The 17,802-nt window shown below is 40.0% G+C and overlaps 1 protein-coding gene across 5 annotated transcripts in view; it reads right to left on the bottom strand.

Moving 5' to 3' along the window:
• LOC122560043 (teashirt homolog 2) overlaps positions 1-17,802 on the bottom strand; it is a 480,378-nt gene that overhangs the window by 224,815 nt on the left and 237,761 nt on the right. For 2 of the 5 annotated variants that reach the window (XM_043710223.1, XM_043710222.1), the window contains one exon: positions 16,378-17,081. The exons of the other annotated variants lie outside the window; for them this stretch is intronic. The gene's annotated coding sequence lies outside the window, so the exon portion shown is untranslated. Of the gene's footprint in view, positions 1-16,377; positions 17,082-17,802 lie in introns of those variants that run through there. 5 annotated transcript variants of the gene reach the window in all.

The raw sequence follows: 17,802 nt of genomic DNA, 5'->3' as shown, positions 1-17,802 counted from the left end.
TGATTATGTGGGCTTCTTGCTTGGCAGATAACCAAATGTCAATCTGAGATGATAGAAGGAAGCTGGGCATTTACAAAACGACAAAAGGAAAATAAGCAAAACAAAAGGCATATAAATTTTGAAGATTGAAAGGTTTTTACTAGTAAAGATTTGAAAGTAGAAAAACACCCTTCATCAATGCACTGAAAGGAACCATTTTGTGTATTTTTACTGCAGAACATTTTTATATCAATTTACTCTATATAGAAACAATCACAGAAAAAACAATTTCTGACTAAACTGCCACTCAACCAGTACAATGTAGTCCCGTTAATGGAATGGATTATTAAAACACTAGAACTCAGTTGTTTTGCAATTACCTGAGTCAACTCTAAATGACTGACTGAACAAAGTATTCCTTGCATTGTTCAAGCACTTCAGTCATCTTTTTATTTGAAAAGCCTAGCTCCCTAACAAATAACTGCTGCCAGAAAAATCAACTTCTTCAGCTATGGCAAGGCCTACATAATTTATGGCTTTAATATGCTCACTGAGGTGTATAGTCTATGACAGTAATTATAAATGCAATAAGAAATTATAGCTGAATGCTTTAACTGCATTAGGAGCCATTTGATGAACAATGATGATTGCTCCTCATTTTGAACAATAGAGGGCAAGTGAGTGTCAACGCATTAGAATATTTGCTGTTCTGCTCTGTTCTTTTTCCATTTACCACAGAATGTCAGTTGTCTATTATGAAGCAGCGAAGTGATGTCCAGAGGTAGCTTATGACTTGACAGGCACAAAAATGCACAAAGGAACTAATCAATTTAGTATGCAATGACTTTCATTAGCACTTAAAATCTTCAGCTTTTTTTTCCTTTTTTCTTTAGGTACAAGAACGGTTTTAGATTTATTTAGGACAATAGACTTCATTTATGTAAATTCTTGATGAGTGATTTCAATTTTGTGAATAAGAACTTTGATAAGCCAGACCTTTGCTGATTTAGGCTGATTACAATCACTTTTGTTTATTGTCTACTGTACAGAAAATCTTTAAGTGAATATAGTTTTCCTCTTCTAGCCTCATGCTTTATCTGTTTACTGCCATTTTTTTTTCATTATGATCTCAAAGAGCTGCTACAGCAAATGATCACTTGTGGCCCACCATCGTCCCAAAATAAAACTCTCTCTGTCAAAACATAGCAAGTAACAGCTGCGGGAAAGCTTGGTGGTATACTCAAGCATTTTACTGGGGCCAGGACCTGAATCTTCCCTATTAGCTTCAGGTAGTGGGTGACAGTGAAGTAGTTATCTAAGATTACAAAGGTATCTTGATCAATTGGGACATGGGCTGAGGAGTGGCAGGTGGAGTTTAATTTGGATAGAACATAGAATAATACAGCCCTTCAGTCCTCGATGTTGCACTGACTTGTGAACTCATCTAAGCCCAGCCCCTTACACTATCCCATCACCATTCTTATGCTTATCCAACGACTGAATAAATGCCCTTAATGTGGCTGAGTTAACTAGATTGACAGGCAGAGCATTCCATGTCCTTACCACTCTCTGAGTAAAGAGTTCTGCCTCTCACATTTGTCTTAATGTGAGGTGTTGCATTTTGGTCAGAAGAACAAGGGCAGGATGTATACAGTTACTGGTAGGGCACTGGATAGTGATTTCGAACAGAGATACATGGGAGTTCAGGTACACAGTTCTTTGAAAGTTATGTCACAGATAGACAGTGTGACGAAGAAGGTATTTAGCACATTTGCCTTCATTGCTCAGAGCACTGAGTATAGGAGTTGGAACATCATGTTGCTGTTGTACCGGATGTTTGTGAGGCCACTTTGAGTACTGTGTACAGTTCTAGTCACCCTGCTATAAGAAGGATATTATTACATTGGAGAGAGTGCAGAAAAGATTTACAAGGAAGTTACCAGGACTGGAGGGTTTCAATTATAAGGAGAGACTGGATAGGCTGGAACTTTGTTCACTGGAGTGTAAGAGACTGAGAGGTGACTTTATACAGGTTTACAAAATCATGAGGGGCATAGATAAGGTGAATAGTAAAAGTAGGACTTGGGAGTACAAAATTAGAGGGCATATTTTTTAAGGTGAGAGCAGAAAGATTTAACAAGGACCTGAGGGGTAATGTGGTGGTTTGTATGTGGAACGAATTGCCAGAGGAAGTGGTCGACGCAGGTACATGTAAAAGCTATTTAGTCTGATCCATGAATAGAAATGTTTTGGAGGAATATGAGCTAAACGCAGGCAAATGGGACAAGTTCAGTTTGCGAAACTTAGTCGGCAGGGACGAGTTGGACTGTTTCTGTGCTGTATGATTCTATGACTCTGCCTTCAGACTCAAATATGAGCCAGAAATCTGAACTGTGTAGGACAGTCACTTGGCTACATTTTTCCAAGAACTCGATCAGACATCAGGTTCGCTCTCCTTCATGGAATAAGCTGCATGGGCACCTTTGCAGCTAAGTGAGGCATAGGGTACTCCAGGATGGTGGCAGCCTCTCTCCATCCATTTTAAATTCAGAATATGAAATACCCGAAGCAGTTTGACCACCACCGTCCAATGTTGGGACAGTAGAGTGCAGGCAAGGGAGACCCTTCCCCAGGATGGCCTGAGACTGCAGCGAGCCTCCAGGCCTGTCTGCAGCATTCCCACTACCTCATGATCACCAGGAGGGTACCCCTGGGATACGAAGGTCCCTTGTTGGCTCCTGATAATAGGCAACAACAGACTCTTAAAGTGAATTAGTTACATTCCAGTGCTTATACTGGCCACAACTGCCTCCACAGATAGCTGTCTGGGGTTGCAGAGATGAAGAAGGGGATTCATAATGCTGGACAACATTGTAAATTTACATGCTTGAACATCATTGCCCACCCACCCATCCTACACCAGTGAGGACTAAAGCTACCGCTTCATGTTTTGCCTGTCTCCCTTGTGCCTTCAGAATGGGAAGAAATTATTGGGGATAGAGGGAGGATATCCCTCCTGCCTGCAATATGCCTCTTATCAAGTCAAACATGGATGTCCTAGACAGGATATACAAACTAAAAGGAGTAGTTCGTCAACCACCTTGAGCTGTCCATGAAATTGTGTTGGGGGAGAGGGGAAGAGATAAGGCATCAGCTAATCATTGATCAGCTAAGGGTCTTCCTCCATCGCCACTGCATTAATACGTGCAACTAGGGAAAGTAGAATGAAGGACGTCAGCCCACCTCTCTTCTAGCTCAGGATAATCGGCAGGAAGTACGGTACCTCGGCGGGGTGGGGTCTGCGCCCATATTTTCCAGTCCTTCCACCTGGCATGACCCCTCCTAAACCTGACCTTTTTTTTTGTCAGTCAGCTCTTTTCTACAGGTGCGGGTATAATAAGCCCCTGCTACTGCACAATCATCCAAGTGTATTACTGCATAGATTTCAGACTAGACAGGCGCTGTACTTTTTAAGAGAGCTATATAACATCACAACGTACAACATTTGTTATAAAAATACCTACTTCACTTTCAGTCATGCTGTCAGTCCAATTGAGTCTGGGTAGTCAGCTATATGTATGTAATGTACAATAACATCAGTAAGCATATAACCAGACGGTGCGTAAACAGTGTTGCTTATTAACTTCAAGACATTCATCTCAATGCTGAACCCAGATTTTGTAGTATATGTTACATGAGCTAACGTTTGGGAAGTTAGTGTGGTCACATCATAATGTGGTCTGTTGGAGTTTGCCCCAAGAAATCATGTCAACCTGATATTTACAAACTAAATCATCTACACCATTCACTCAAGCTCAAAAGCAAAAATAAATAAAGTAACATTTCACAAATAATATGAAAGTATGCTGTAAAACTGTTTAGATTTAACGAAAGATGTCATGAAAGAACATGTACGGCATCTGTGTTCATAAAACTAAATAATATAGACGTCATCTCATATTGAAGACTGGACCATAAACTGGGTATTGTATCATTCCTGATGAAACGTTGATTTTCCAGCTCCTCGGATGCTGCCTGACCTGCTGTGCTTTTCCAGCAACACACTCTCAACTCTGATTTCCAGGATCTGCAGACCTCACTGTCCCCTCATCGCATCATGAGATACTGATAGCTGAAAAAGGCAAGACTTTATTTTATGATGACTTTATTCAAAGAGCGGCTGAGTCCTGGCCTCAAGATTGGACCCAGTTTGAATTACTTAAACAGAGTGATTGCAACTGACTTGCATGTATTTGAGTGAGGGAAGGGAAGTCAGCAAACTTTTTAATTCATGGCTGCTATTCAATCAGCCTGCAAAAAACACACATATCGATTACAAGATGACAATGACAAAGATAATGCCTTCTTCAATCAGCCAGATGAACTTCACTATTAATGCCCAACCAATAATAATGACCATGGGTGAATTTCCATGCCAGGCGAGTGAAACATGCATTGGGGTGTTTCGTACCTTCCAAAACAAAATCAACTCAAGACTGCCATTGCCCAGCACTTTTGTGTTTCACTTGGTCAGGTTTGCAATGCAGTTTACAAACGTTTGTGGAGTGAGACATGAATGCGGGTTTGGAGACGGGCTGGTTAGAAAGTCTCAGTTCTCAGAGAAAGCTATCCACTACTCAATACTGTTTAAATGCCCTCCAAATTTTACCCCTCACTGATGAACTTTCTTACTACACATCCCCCTCAAATACCCATGCTACTTTCAAAGCTCCCTCTGATTGCCTATGCATTCTCACTTCTTGCCCCCTCCGATTTCCTATGCCACTCAGATCCCCATGCGATCCGATTTATCCTGTGGACTTCACCAGTTTCCTCATTCCCCCTCCCCTCCCCACACCTTAACCCAGTTCCAACCTGCCAGCTCAGCACCATTCTTATGACCTGTCCTAACTGCCAATCTTCCTTCCCACCTATCCACTCCACCCTCCTCTCTGACCCATCACCTTCATCCCCACCTCCGTCCATATATTGTACTCTTGGCTACCTTTTCCCCAGCCCCACCCCCCTCTCATTTAACTCTCCAACCCGCTCCCTGCCTCATTCCTGATGAAGGGCTTTTGCCCGAAAAGTCAATTTTCCTGCTTTTCGGATGCTGCCTGACCTGCTGTGCTTTTCCAGCACCACTCTGATCTAGATCCAATTTATCTTCCCCAGCCATTCACTCTGTATAGTGGCTCAAGAATCACTTAAAAGCAATGACAATTTTTTTTAATGCAGATGTAAGTAAATTAATTCCATGTCAATTGAATAAAATCCTCATTCAGAAATCTATAATTATATCTGAAGTTAAAAAGAATTCTCCATGGAAAAATTTAAGTGACTATTAATATGCGTAAACAAATAAGCATGTAATCAGAAACCATATCAAAGTTAGATTATATTACTGCACCCTCTTTAAACTGCCAATCATTCTCAGGAACAACAGGACTAATGGAATACCTTCTGAACTCAGATCACTCACACAACCAATCATTCATTTCACTGACAGTTATTAAACAAACCATTATAGCCACAAAACCTTGAGCTTGAGAGAACAAATATGACATTTTCAATTTGAAGTGCACTGTTAATCAACAGAGGGGAGCTGGTGTTTTACTACTCAACATTATTGCTACAAAGTCGAAACCAAACATGACAAAAAACTTTATCAACATGTATTTTGACACTATTGAGAGCATTCTGGCACTTTCTCCAACTGCAACACACAATGATGGTGAATGCAAGGGTCAACTTGCCTTTCCAGGACAGTGATGAATCACTGCATTTTACACTTACTTATTAGAATATTCCTGATTCTTCAGAAGGCCTCGCCCAGTGATCACAAACTCTACAAAGCAATGTATGTTTCTTGACCTTCAAGAAGCCACAAAAATACGTTAAAATAGCATACAGGGTGGAATGCAATCTTCCTTTGTCCCTCACAATGGGTACACAGACTTTGGAAGAGGTGTGCATATTTTGTACCCAAGGCTTTAACAATCTGTAAGATTCCACATTAAAGTAGTGTGAGGCAGAAGACACAAAGACATTGGGCTTCCTTACAAAAAAAAATCATTTTCCTGTGTTTTGTGAGCTGATTATTACCTCCACGAGAAGACAGAAATCAGGCTCCAAATAAATGGTAGCACAAGCTCAAATGTGGAACTATATCTCATACAGAATCAGTTGAAGTCTTTGGGTGAAGTTTAGGAACATTGAACCTGATAAAAATGATGCAGGTTTGTTTCCATTGAGGGAAAATATCTCAGCCTCCACAAAAAGTCAAGAATAAACATGGCAACTTGCAACTATAACAACTACTAAGTTTTTTGCATCATCATTTCTGAAATCAAAAATCCACCTTGCAACATGAAAAATCAAATATAATCTAATGATTGTGCTCAATATCTACAAGCATGGTCTTAATCTATACTGCACTGCAGAAAAATAACAAGGCCTCTTTTTAAAAAATTGGCACTTTTTAAAATTTGTAACAAAATAACATCCCATGCGAAATATCAGGTATGGGAGGAGAGCTGTCAAATGTAAAATTCATCATGGAGGAGGGTCTCATATTCAACCACAACTCTTACACAAAAGGGATGTGTCTGTAATTCATTTTAGTCATAGAATGCAAAGCATTTGCTCCATGGTAACAATTATTTAAAATCTTTTTAAGAACACTAAAGTGTAAGTGATAGAGTCATAGAGACGTACAGCATGGAAACAAACTCTTCAGTCCAACTCGTCCATGCCAATCAGACCGCGTAAACTCATCTAGCTCCATTTGCCAGCATTTGGCCTATATCTCTCTAAGCTCTTCCTATTCATATAGCCATCCAGATGTTTTTAAATGTTGTAATTGTACCAGCCTCCACCACTTCCTTTGGCAGCTCATTTCTTATACACAGCTCATTTCTTATACACATTTCTTATACAGAGAGAAATTCCCTCTCAGGTCCTTTTTAAATCTTTCCCCTCTCATCTTAAACCTATGCCATCTAGTTTTGAACTCACCTGTCCAGGGCAAAATACCTTGGCTATTCACCCTATCCATGTCCCTCACAATTTTATAAACCTTGACAAGGTCACCCCTCAGCCTCCGCGCTCCAGAGAAAAAAGCCTTTCAGTGTGTTTTTCCATCAATTTGATGTACAGCATCCTTAACATCTTTACTTATCTGTGGTTGGTTTACCCCCTTCCTAGGATTCTAGTTCCTCACTGAGGTATGAACAATTTTCTGAAACATTTTCTGTAGTTCCTCAACCACCTTTCTGCTAAACTTCTTTCCCAGTCCGCTCCAGCTAGCAGTGAATGCTGCTGCCAAATCGAATAACACTACTATAAAAAGAGCTTTAACTAAGGAAGTGGGGCAGTTCAGGAGGGGTGGGGTAAGGGCAAAAATGTAAGCTTACAAAGCAAAAAGGATATGGTGGCACTGCAGGGCAGCTATTACGATAATAATGCCCTGATGACAATTGACCTCTAACTTAAGAGTATTTGCTGCTAAAACCCTCATCCATGCCTTCACTGCTAGACTTAACAATTGCAATCCATTCCTGGGGGCTAAACTCCCATTCTCCAGACAATGATCAAGGTTTTCTTAATTGGCCATTAATAGTCAACTAAAATCTGTCTCAAAAGATGTCCACTCTAGTCACAGAAGCCTTATTTCGAAATTTTGTTGCATTCCTCTTTAGCTTAGGTCCTGAACCAGTTATCACTCAATTCTAAGCAAGCTGTTTTTACTTTTTTTAAGAACAGTCTACTTAAAAATTGAAGAGTTAAAATTTGACTTACTTGCTATGTTGGAGGTATGAGTGGCAAGGATTAACAGTTCCAGTCTCCTTGTACTGGTCCTTGCCCTCTCTCTCTCCCTAATGGATAGGGGAAGGGTTCAGTGACGACAGCTGAGGAGTCAGATCAGCATTTTCACTCCTCCTGGCTCTTACATAAGAAATTGCTTCAGAAAAACTTACCTTTAGTTGAAAGCTGAAAACAGGTTTTTAAAGGGTCTTACTGGCTCGTATTATATGTAGATTAATTGGGTGGTTCGTAATTGTGAAGTAGTGGCACTAATTGGGCATTCACATCATCGCCACTCACAATAACATTTTAATTTAACTAGTTAAGTTTCTTCAAAATTTACATTTTTGCTACAATTTAAAGGGCACGTAAAGAGTTAAACTAATTTTGTTCATTTGGCACACAAAAAAAGGTATTTAAGAGGAGGCTGAAACTATGCTTTCTGGGTGGGTCTGCAAATTAAAGGGTATAAAAGCATGTACAGACAGTGCTCCAGTATTCTTCACTGCCTGGTTATCTGAGTTTTAGCATCCTCATTGCTGTTCGAAATCACAGTTGGGCCCTAAAGCAGACACTAGAGACCTCACCTCCCTGTGCATGAGACTTTAACACTCCAGGAGATGAACTGAATTAGACTGTAGGCTGCAACCTTTTTTGAATTCACAAAACGAACTCAACCTGCCCACTTTCAATTTAATGAAAAACAGGTTGGGGGTAGAAGACAAACTCACTCCGAGGAGGAGTATTGGAGCTAAAACTCTTTTTTGAAGGAAAGCATACAGCTCAATATTAATTGAAGCTGCATTTTGAATGTGTGAGGAATTTTGCCAGGCAAAGAAATATAAGAAAAGCTGTATCGATGTGATAAATGCTTTTATTGCAACACAGATGGGACAGGTGAAATATTAGTGATACCTTCAAGTGATGGACTCTGGTGATCAGCAGAGAGGCATAACATTCCTCTATTCCACAGTCTAAAATGTCAGATCACCTTACAGATAATGTCCTTTTCATGTTTCCACCACATGGTCTCCAAAATAAACTTCCAAAATTTAATTTTCAGTGCCAGAGAGATTGGCAATAATTAAAATGCATCATGCATTAGAATTTGTACATATACTTGAATGCATTGGCCTCAGTCTGAATGGATGACTAGTAGTCAGTACAGCAAATTCACATCTTTCATGCATTGTAAAGTTGAATCTCTGCAATTTAGACTTCAATAATGATTAACGCTGATAACCTGACTATTTCTTATATCACAAGATCTTAGCTGTTAGCCCTGATGAATTAAATAATGATTCAAAAAGGTTTTGTGCTTTTGTTTCTTTGTAACATAGAATAGTCTTAATGAAGGAACAAAATGAATCTGGATAGAAGTGAAAATTTTTAATTTAGCATTCTAGCTTTTTTTCATATGATTATTACTGCAGGTCTATTTGAAGAGAAAATCTTCACTTGAATCTACACTGAAAAAGACAGTATTTCTTTTCCCGAATGTACCCGGACAGCAGCAATTCCACAATCCTGAGCCACTTGAAAGGCAAATTGTACTGGAATTTAAATCAGCTTGGCATTTTTATGGTTTTGTAATAAAGGTGCACAATGACCAGTATTCAAATTTTTAACCATAATTGGTGTTTCCCTTGACTTTCAGATGACAAAATAACGATTACTGGAAATTTTGTAACCACATCTTTCATACAAATGCAGTACAATTTTATAGTAAGAAGTTTTTAAAAATGTATGACTCGTTGCCTTCTTGGGTGCAGGAAACTATAAATTACTTCACAGCTTCAAGAAAGGTGTCATTAAGTGAAATCAGTACGTAAATGTTTCCCTAAAAATCTTCAAAATGCATCTCTGAAAAGATTCCCTGATGGAAATTATGACAGATGGACCTGAGGCTTACATTCAGTTTACAATATTTATAGAAAAAGCAGGAAATCGGAATATGATTTTGCCACTATTTAATACTATAATTACAGATGATTAAGAACTGCAAGGAGAATTAAAAAGTTTCCTTTAAATTTCAATCGCAAACTTTACATCTTAACATTACAAAATCACTTAAAGCTAGACTGTGCCTCAAAAGGAAAGTTAGCTGTGGCTATAGCCATTGTACAACTGAGTGGCCTGAGATTGGCATGAAATTGGAGAAGCAAGCTCCAAGACTTTCTGACATTGCATTGGACGCTTTGATGGAGCAGATGCAGAGGAATGGGAATCACAACAAACTAACAGCTACATCGTGTCTTCAACACAACAAAACAATGGTCTCCAACTTTTCAAATACAAGACCACTTATTGAATTTAAGTACATACCAGGATCTACCTCAAAAAAAAGACTAAATAGCATAACTATAGTGCTATATAAATCTAAAACCAGGTATATTTTACTGTTTATTTTGTCTGCAACTCACCAAATCTCAGCAGGGTGGCATGGTGGCTCAGTGGTTAGCACTGCTGCCTCAACACCAGGGATCTGGGTTTGATTCCACCCTCAGGTGACTGTGTGGAGTTTCCACATTCTCTCAGTGTCTGTGTGGGTTTCCTCCGGGTGCTCCAGTTTCCTCCCACAGTCCAAAGGTGTGGAGGTTAGGTGGATTGGCTACGCTAAATTGCCCATAGTGTTCAGGGATATGTAGGTTAGGTGCATGAATCAAGGGGAATGGGTCTGGGTGGATTGCTCTTCGGAGGTTTGGTGTTGGCTGAAGAGCCTGTTTCCACATTGTAGGGATTCTATGGTTCTATGAAGTCTCAATGTGACATCTGTGACTGCATATTATTTGCCAGTGCTTTGAAATCTGGGTTGTAGTCAAAGTAAGCTTTCACTTTAAAAACACAGGATAATAGAAATGAATGTTTTTCTTGGTTTACAAGACCCTAAGAATCAGTCACTCTCATGATCTGACTTTCAGCTCAGTATGATTTTGTGTAGTAGTTATTATCATATCATCTCAACTGCTCTGTAAATCAAATACCTGATGGAATTTGGTAACCAATGCCTACTTAAAGGAATGGATTTGAGACAAACACGATGAGTTGTTCCATCACACCTAATTTCTGAAATTGCCTGTCAAGTTTGTCTGCTAGCTTCCTCAGCTGTGTACAGGTGTTTGCCAGCAGGAACCATTTTTCTTTATCTTTGCTATTTTCTTGAACGTTTTCCAGATTTGTGAAGTGCACATTATTTTATTTTACAACGGATATGAGCACCAACCCAGTTTCAATTTGGATGCATTCACAGCACAGATCATGTGTTCACTCTCTGCCCTTTCCCTGCAATTCACAATTCAGCTTTTCATTCAGACAGCTAAAGTCTAATAACTACACTGTCTGACAACTTATTCATTTCTTGATTAAGAAAACTGACAATTTCAGAAATTAGAGCTAAAAACCTTTGCAGGACTTTCCTTTGACTTACCCATCTCACAACAGCAAATGGGATTATCTCATCATAATCAGCATCGGGTAAGGATTTACAAAAGCTATGCTGAAGGGATCTTGCTTGTATCAAGTTTACAATTTTAACCAATACTTTCATTACATGAAAAGCTAATAACTTTACTTGCTAATGCTTGCTGGCGGGTTATACACAGGTAATTGGCAAAACAATGGAAATCAGAATCATTTCTTGTAAAATGCAATAAAGCCCACATTTGCACCAAACATGGTTGGTGCGCCAGCAGTTGTGATGGAAAGCAGTTCCTTGTTTTTTTCTGAAGCATGTACCTTTGGAATGTATTGCTGATATCATCGTGCCTTGTTCTCTCTTTAAGGGACAAATGACTGAGAAGATCCTCCTTAGTTGTTATGTCCTAGAAAACCATGTATACCAAAATAATCAGCTGGGCTGTGTTGGTCATGTCAATAGACTTATTGAACTGCAGTGAGTCCTTCAGGTCCTGCTGTAGTTGTTAAAAGACATCTTCATAAAAAAATTCCACTTATCTTGCTACTGTGGAAGCATTCAGTGACATTCTCTGAATTGTCATTATTACTTCTTCTTTGTTCTTAGTGCCAATAAAAAAAAAATCAGTGGCCACATCATTGCATCTTCAATTACTTTGCCATCTGTGAATGATTTCTCCCTTTTTGCCAGAAGATGGCACATGAAACGATCCTTCACTGCAGGCCTTATCTTTTGCAGCTGGTTTAAAAAGAAATTACTATCGAGCTTTCAAGATGGCCTTCTGCTCATCAACTTCCTTTGTCAGAAGCATGCTGCTCAAAGGAAAACTATCCTTGAATTTACTGTGCATTGTTGTGTGCTGTTATAGAAGCTCCTTTTTCACTTTTTGACATATTTTGGAGAGAAATAAGGGAAAGGTTCTTAATTTTGACAGTTGTGAACAAAAATTCATTTTCCTACTCCACACGGAAGTTGTACATTTCTGGGTTTCTTTTCAGATGACCCAGGTTCATCACTCATCATTATTCCAGGCCCCTTAAGGGAAGTGAGGTAGAGAGCTAGAAAAGGTTGAAGAGGGTAATTTCAGAGAGTAGAGCTGAGGGAATTGAAGATGCAACCACCAACAGTGGAGCAATTAAACTCAGGGATGCACAAGATGCCTGAATGAAAGAAGCACAGGTATCCTGAAAGATTGTGGAGCTAAAGGATTCTACAGAGGTAGGGAGTGATAGGCCATGGAAGGATTTGAAGAGAAGATTCAATAAGCAATAAATAAAACGACAAAGTTTGACCAGGTGGCAATGTAGGTCAGCTACCACAGAGATGACAGGTGAGTGAAACTTGATGCAAATAAATTCATGGGCAGTACACTTTTGGATGACTTTAATCTGTCTTTTATTCATTGGATGCCAGAGGGCCTTCTAGAAAAATGCAAAGAATTTAGAGTAGATAGCTGTCAAGCTCAATGCCAGAAGTCCAGCCCTGATGACCTGGATACAGTACAGAAAGAAGCTGAATACTTCACACAAGAGGACAAGGTCAGTGAGTGTATCTTCAAATGTCAAACCCCACTAACTGCAGCACCAGCCTCACGTGCTGCTCAATTCACCAGACTCCCATCACTGCTTTACCAATAAACTCGATCAATCGTGACTCCTACTTCACAGTCATACGGTTTCACTCACCCTCAAACACTGATGCTGCAAGTGTCAAACACACATCTCAACTTATGCATAATACCAGTTATTCAACCATGATAGCCACAACACCCAAGCTGATTTCACAGCACTCACTGACACTTGTTGCATTTCAAGATAGCACATAACTGGAGGTAAAAACCCAAAACGGGAATGGACAGGTATGGTTGTAGATCCCTATACTGGAAAAGGGGACTGTAGCTGACATCAAACAAGTAATCAATACCTTAAGATACAGGAGCAGAATTAATCCATCCAGCACATCAAGTCTGCTCTGCCATTGGATCATGGCTGATATATTTCTCAGCCCCATTTTCCTCCCTTCTCCACATAACCTTTATCAATCAAGGACTTATCTATCTCTATCATAAAGACATTTAATGACTTGGCTTCCACAGCTCTCTGCAGGAATGAGTTCCACAGATTCACCACCTCCTGGTTGAAGAAACTTCTTCTCATCTTAGTTCGAAAGAGTTGTCCATTCATTCTGAGGCTGTCCCCTCAGGCCCTAATCTCTTATACGAGTGGAGCATCTTTTCCACGTCCACACTATCCAGGTCCCTCAGTATTCTTTAAGTTTCAATGAGATCACACCCTCATCTTTTAAATCCTATTGAGTACACACCCAGAAATCTCCACCACAAATCCATCATCCCTGGGGTTATACTTGTCAACCCCCTCTGGACCTCTTCCAATGCCAATACATCCTTCCTTCGATACAGGGCGCAAAACTGTTCACAATATTCCAAATGCAGTTGACTATAGCCTTATACAACCTCAGCAGTATATCACTGCTCTTGTATTCTCGCCCCCTTGAAATGAATGCTACATTGCATTTGAATTCCTAATTGCCAACTGAACTTGGATATTAACCATAAGAGAATCTTGAACTGGGACTCCCAAGTCCCTTTGCTGCAGATTTTTGAAGTGGTTCCCCATTAAAAAATAGTCTACACCTCTATTCTTCCTACCAAAGTGCATAATCTCACAATTCCCCACATTGTATTCCATCCGTTACTTCTTTGCCCATTTTCCTAGTGAGTCTAAGTCATTCCACAGCCTCCCTGCTTCCTCAACACGACCTGTCCCTCCAACTTTTTTTGAGTTATCTGAAAAATTAGTAATAATGTGCTCAGTTCCTTCATCCAGATCGTTAATGTATAACATGACAGATCCCTGCGGGACTTCACTAGTCACCGGCTGCCATCCTGAAAAATACCTTTTATCCCTACTCTTTATCTAACTTGCTCAATACCTCCTCGAAGAATTCTAATAGATTTGTCAAACAGGACTTCACCTTGATGAAGCCATGTTGTCTCAACCCTATTTTACCACACACTTCCAAGTACTCTACAATCTCATTATTAATAATGGACTGTAAAATCTGACCAATTCAGGCCAGCCAGCCTATACTTCCTGTCTTCTGCCTCCCTCCCTTCTTAAACAGGGGTATTATGGGAGCTATTTTCTAGTCCTCTGAGACCCTCCAGTGACTCTTGAAAGATCACCACCAGCGCTTCTACAACCTCCTCAGTGATCTCCTTCAGAATCCTGGGAATGCACAAGGCGGATTAGTTGATACCTATACAAACAAATATTTACCAGATATACAAATATAGACCAGAAGTAAATTAGTTTTGGAATATTTATTTTATTTTTGTATTGTGGACAGACAGAAACAGAGAGAAGTTAAGGTTTTCAGCTGTTAATAACCAGTGAATTGAGGTTCGGATTTATCTTTTTTAAAAATTTATTCTTTCATTGGATACAAACATTGTTGGCCAAGCCATCAACTATTGTCCATCCTTCATCCCTCAGGACAATTGAAAGTCAACCATTTTACTGTGGGTCGAGAGTTCAATTTAGGATATCTCCAAGGAAGGATGGCAGAATTCCTTCCTTAAAAGACATTAGTGATCAATACTGAGGCTAGCTTTCAATTCCAGATTTACTAGTTGCACGTAAATACCACTAGCTGCCATGGTAGGATTTAAATCCATGGCTCAGAACATTAACTTGGGCCTAGCATTACTCCACTGTTTCTCCTTCACATGGCTGAATTATTCATTTCTGGACTAGGTATAAAGGTACTGCTTAGGTTGTCTCTTGCTTTCCACTTGCTTCTCCCCTTTGGCTGCTCACGTTATAGCCAGTGGCAAGGGGCTGCCCCCTCCTGGTAAGGAGGTTGTGCAGCATGTAGCAGAACAACATATATTTTGACACTTGCTCCACCAAGGGTTCCTGCAGAACAGTTGAAACAGGGGAAGCATCATTTTAACACAGCAATGGTCTGATCAATTACATTTTATCTGTCAGTGAGAGTCTTATTCTCTCCAAGCCGTTTATGTGGGAGCGTAATATATCCGGGAGGAACTGACTGGAGAAGCTTTGAAGTCTGGAACAAGTCCTTCAACACATACTGCATCACACCCTGTAAATTTGAACAAAAGCATTCCAAAGAACCCTAGTGACTTGCACAATTGTAGAAACAACCTGTCGAAATCTATCAGGAATTAAACTAAACATTGGTTGCCTGATTAAAAAGCACTAATGGTGAGTCCTTACTTCGACTGGAAATATGTTCAGGCCTTAGTTGGAGTATTAGAGTTCCATAATCCAGTTTCAGTTTTCCTTGCTTAAAAAGGTGCATGCTTCCGTTGGACCTAGTTCAGAAAATGTTCAATCAGCTGACTGCTTTAATGATGAAAGGTTGAGCAGCTTAGGCTTATACCTCCTGGAAGCTAAAAGGACCCATGATCTTTTTGACACAAATGAGATTCTGAGGGGAATTGACAGGATAATTGATGAGAGGAAGTTCCCCATCATGAAGGGATCAAGAACTAAAGAGCACAGTTTCAAATTAAGAGCTGTCATATTTAAGAAGGCTGAGGAGGAATTTCCTCTGATGGTCAATAATCTTTGGAATTCCCTAACCTGGAGAGTAGAGAAAGCCCAGCATTGAATATATTCAAGACGAAATTAGACAAATTTTTGATTCATGAGAAGTGAAAAGTTATGCGAGGTCTTAGCAAGTGGAGTTAAAACCATGATTAGATGAGCAATTATTTTCTTGAACAAGGGAATAGATCAGAGGGGAAAATGTGTTGCTGGAAAAGCGCAGCAGGTCAGGCAGCATCCAGGGAACAGGAGAATCGACGTTTCGGGCATAAGCCCTTCTTCAGGAATGAGGTAAGTTTGTCCAGCAGGCTAAGATAAAAGGTAGGGAGGAGGAATTTCCTCTGATGGTCAATAATCTTTGGAATTCCCTAACCTGGAGAGTAGAGAAAGCCCAGCATTGAATATATTCCTCCCTATCTTTTATCTTAGCCTGCTGGACAAACTTTCCTCATTCCTGAAGAAGGGCTTATGCCCGAAACGTCGATTCTCCTGTTCCCTGGATGCTGCCTGACCTGCTGCGCTTTTCCAGCAACACATTTTCAGCTCTGATCTCCAGCATCTGCAGACCTCACTTTCTCCTCAATAGATCAGAGGGGCCAAATGGCTGCTCTTACTTGTAGTTCGTAGGAACACATGTTCCTTTAGAAATGGACAGTGCTGCATTCAATTCTGGATTACTTTGTTGATTGATATCCTGTGCCTGTCTACACACATCCAGAAAAATGCATACTACTGTCCTCACCAAGGGTGCGATACCTGGCATGATCGACAAAAGACAAACTGAGGAAATTCTTCAGCCAGTGTAATATGTTGTGTTGTGGATTCACTGTGAATTAGATGCAGGTAAATTTTACACTGTATATTCTCACTGCAGTGTGTGCACAATAAGTCCAATGCTATGGTCTCCCAGTTCGTCTGGCTGCCCATCTTCCACTATATCATGGGGAAAATTCTGTAATCTTGGAAGAAGCCCAATTACTAATGAAAATGTAATACAATTGTACAGGAACTTCCATGATATCAGAGACACAATGTACAATAAAAGTACAAAATCTATGATTAAAAAAAAGATTACTTTATCATTTAACTCACTACATTTTTGTCACTATGATGTTAATGTTAGTAGTTACATGAACAAATGGGAAAATTCCATTTTTCTTTACTGCTATAAACTTGGTTTCTCTGGTTATTCTCCTACGTCCCTCAAGCTCTTTGAGTTTGTCTTGTCCACGAGATATGCCTTCTATTCCCTCAAATAAAAGCAAAATACTGCAGATGCTGGAAATCTGAAACAAACACAGAGAATGCTATGAGCAGGTCTGGCAGCATCTGTGGAGAGAGAAGCAAAGTTAACGTTTGAGTCCAATGACTCTTCCTCAGTTCTGTTTCTTTTAGTTCCCTCAACCCTATTCCATGCGATACCTTTTGTTTTAGAAAAGTTCAGTAATGAGGTGTGAATATTGATGCCTCAGCTAGCATTTATTGCTCATACATAAATGCCCAGACGGCAGCTAAGAGTCAACCACACTGCCATGGTTTGGGAGGCAAATGTTGGCAGGCCAGATAAAAATGGCAGTTTCTTTCCCTAAAGGGCATTAGTGATCCAGATGGGTTTTTCCAACAATTGACAATGGATTCATGGCCAACATTAAACTCTTAGTTCCAGATATTTATTAAATACAAATTCCACCATCTGCTGTGGTGGGATTCGAAAGCAGGTCCCCAGAACATTATCTGCGACTCTGGATTAACAATCCAGCGATAATGCCACAGAGGGTGGTGGGCGTTTGGAACACGTTGCCAGCAGAGGTGGTAGAGGCAGGCACAGTAGATTCATTTAAGGTGCGTCTGGATTGATGCATGAGTAGGTGGGGAGCAGAGGAATACAGATGCTTAGGAATTGGGCAACAGGTTTAGACAGTTGATTTGGATCAGCTCAGGCTTGGAGGGCCAAAGGGCCTGTTCCTGGGCTGTAAATTTTCTTTGTTCTTTTCTTTATGTTCTCAA

Source organism: Chiloscyllium plagiosum, chromosome 20, assembly GCF_004010195.1.
Source record: "Chiloscyllium plagiosum isolate BGI_BamShark_2017 chromosome 20, ASM401019v2, whole genome shotgun sequence".
In the NCBI taxonomy this organism is placed as follows: Eukaryota; Metazoa; Chordata; class Chondrichthyes; order Orectolobiformes; family Hemiscylliidae; genus Chiloscyllium; species Chiloscyllium plagiosum.
The sequence above is the reverse complement of the archived record's forward strand: the minus strand, read 5'-3'. Positions and strand labels throughout refer to the sequence as shown.